Source organism: Apis dorsata, unplaced genomic scaffold (genome assembly GCF_000469605.1).
Source record: "Apis dorsata unplaced genomic scaffold, Apis dorsata 1.3 scaffold_517, whole genome shotgun sequence".
NCBI classification, from domain to species: domain Eukaryota; kingdom Metazoa; phylum Arthropoda; class Insecta; order Hymenoptera; family Apidae; genus Apis; species Apis dorsata.
This window is the reverse complement of record NW_006263742.1, coordinates 106,734-110,013: the sequence shown is the minus strand read 5'-3', so window position 1 is coordinate 110,013 and position 3,280 is coordinate 106,734. Positions and strand designations below refer to the sequence as shown.

The 3,280-nt window shown below is 31.6% G+C and overlaps 1 protein-coding gene and 1 long non-coding RNA gene across 3 annotated transcripts in view; one reads left to right on the top strand and one right to left on the bottom strand.

The window, feature by feature from the left end:
• The window catches only part of LOC102677019 (tyrosine-protein kinase Btk29A), a 164,585-nt gene that overhangs the window by 140,479 nt on the left and 20,826 nt on the right, over window positions 1-3,280 (bottom strand). The gene's annotated exons all lie outside the window — the stretch shown is intronic.
• Window positions 1-3,280, top strand: part of LOC116186230 — a 19,245-nt gene that overhangs the window by 8,468 nt on the left and 7,497 nt on the right. The gene's annotated exons all lie outside the window — the stretch shown is intronic.

Genomic DNA, 3,280 nt, shown 5'->3' with positions numbered 1-3,280 from the left:
TTTTTTTTTTTTTCAGATATTCTATAAATTTAGAAATATATTTTTGAATGTGTCAATCTTTCTATCTTTGTTAGAAAAGTTTTCTTCTTTTAGTATTATTTGGCGTCTACTAACATTGATGAAAAGAATCGAATTGAAAAAAAAAAGGGATACAAATATTTTTTACTGGCCTATAAAGTTTTATCAAAATCGATGCACAACACTTTATACACTCTCTTTGTGAGAGACCCAGGCTTTGGGCAACTCCTTTATTTTCGATGCCATCGGGAGCGCTGAAACGAATTCGATTCACCGATCTATATCCACCGTACAAAGCCTCGTGGTAACTTGGTAAAAAAAGAAAATAAAAAATAAACAAAAATTGATCATAGGTGCGTAAAAAATTGTGAACACGTCATTATCAATTTTTCTTCGTTTTTTCTTTCATCCACTGTCATATCCACTTCCATAAAAATAGATAAAAAAAACGTAATTAGTTACGAAAAAATTCGTGGAGATAATCTTAAGTGTGACGTTTAACCGACCACTGTTACACACGTCCAATTGTTACAATTTATAATTTTATCAATAATAAGTAATTTGTTTTCAGTGTTAATCACAAACAGAACGAGAAAAACAAAGTTGCAATTAGAAATCATTCTATCGAGGAATATTCAATTTCTGAATATTCTAGGCCAATAACTTTCGATTGTTCCTGATGGAAATTTGTTTGAAAATGGTGGAGGGCAGACTGGAATTATCGAAAACCATCTGATGATATATCTAGGGAAGCTAGATTCTAATAGGTTGCAACCTTTGGTGCGATGGAAAATTCAATCGATCACTGTCAACGCTGTTACTGGATAACACGCCTACAATTATTCTCGTCGGTAGAAATATCTGGTGTTCTGCAATGCACACTATTAAGCGTCGATCTATTCGGGAGAATTCTAAAATTATTGGAAATCTGTATGGAGATCGGACGAAATTGGGATTAATCGTGGAGAAGTTGCTAATCAGTCTCTCAGATGGACGAAAGAAGAATTTTTGTTTTTGAAATTGTATTTTCCAAATACGTATAATTTATTCGAAGATTCGAGACGTTTTTATTTCGTAACGTCTGAATATTAATAGGAGTTAAAAGACTCGACACAGCTATCAATAATTATTAATTAGAATTATTGCGAATACAGAAAATATTAATTTTTCGAAAAGACTTTTGATTTCCATTTGGAAAAGTTTTCAAGATTAATTCTTGGAATTAATAAGTTAAACTTCTTCAAGATTAAAGAATTGAAATTATATATAAAAATACAACGATTAAATTATTCCTTTAATATCGTGAACGATATTAATTTAATTATTTACTCGTGGAATTTTTCGTCGAAAGAGGACAACTCTAAAAATTATATATCTCTAAAAATTACGTCAAAAAACTTGGCAAACGTCACGAGGATTATTTACTGCGATCCGCTTGACGAAAATATTGCTAATTTCCACTAGCCGCATTGCACGAAACGAGTCGAAATATTTATTATTCATAATTTTTTTTCTTTTTTTTTATTTCATCGCCGGTCATATGTCGCTGGCCACGGTTATACCCGCAAAAAAATTTATTCCACGCCGCTTCCCTATCAATTTTCTTGTTTCGTACACGTGATGAGTGCAAAATAAATGATAAATTTAATAATCATTTAATAAAATCGGATAGAAATTAAAATTTTGCGAAAGAAATTCAAAAGAAATTTCGATGATTCCTTATTTCCAAACGAATTTTGAAAGGAATTCTGAACTCTAGTCGAACCATATCTGAATTAATTCCTCAGAAATTGATAATTAAATAATATTGTTCTTCGAAACTTTACAATAATTTCAATACATTCCTTACTTTTTTTTATTACAAACTATAGAGCAACATGCAAAAAAATATTATAGAATCTATAAAGTATAACTTAAAACCACTAACTGTTACCACAAACTCACTTTATCTTCGAGAAATTAAATTTTCCTCGCCTTGTATCGCAAATTACTCAAATATTCCACAAACTCGAGAAATATTAAGAGAATACGGAGAACGCGAAAACGAACCGTGGCACGCCTAACGAGTTAATCTTATCTAAATGGCGGCAATTAAAATAAGAAAAATGGCCGCCTCGAAGCATCGTTCACGTCAACATATAACCAATTTAACATCAAACTTCCACCACGTGAAGAGATCGAATTGAAAAATTATATTTTAATAAACCTTAATAATAAAGTGGATGGCTAGAAGGTTAAAAAGGATAGAATCAAAAGATGGAAAAGGGAAATTCTCCCCCAGGTGTTGTGTCTTTTTTTTTCATGGAGGAAGAAGAGATAAGGGAGAGCAATTTAAAGGTGCCTTTAATGGACGCTAGTTTAAAGAACAGTGGCCTCGAGAAACGGGCGAATAAGACCTGGCTAGTAAACGTTTCGAGATTTACGACTCGAAATGAATTACAATGCTTAACGACGTTCCTACGAGACTTATTAAGAAAAACTGAGCGTCCATCCCTCTCTCTTTCTTTTTTTCTTCTAGAACGCGCGCTTATTATCAAGAGACAACGAGCGTGGAAAAGAAAAACTGAGGCGACTGTCACAATTTACAGTTTTTTCTATATGTATATATGTATGTATGCATATTTCTAAATGTCTCCTTACATTGCTTACGAATCCGTGACTCGAATGGAGAAAAGATCCTCTAACGAGCTAGAGGCAGTCAAGGCTAATTAGTAACAGTAACAGTAGCCCGATTAAAATATACTAACGACGATTCAACTACCCAGGATGAAAAAGACACGGTTATTTTCGTGAAAATAAGCGAGTAGTATTACATTGGAAAAAGAGAAGCGAGGAATTTCTGTGTCACCGGCTAAGTGAGGTAACGAGCTCGATAATTGAAAAGTTAGAAGTGGAATAAGTGACACGCGTGTTTCTCTTCCCCCTCCCCCGTTAATCTTGGCGCTTTTATATCGCTTTTCGTCTTGCGAATTTTAATACAAATCGATCGTGTTCTTTAAAAAAAATGGGGAAGAAAAGCAACAAATTACGCGTAAAAAAAAAACTTAATAGAGAGAAATAAATCCATTTGGAAAAATGAAATTTAAAAAAATTGTACTTATAATTATAGTTTAAAAGATTTTAAAGATCAAAACAAAGATAAGATTAAGGCTTATTTATTAAATTTATTGAATTATAGATAAACTTCAATTACTCTAATAAATAAAAAAAATAATAAATAAAATAATAAATAAAAAATAAAATAAAATAATAAAAAAAAATA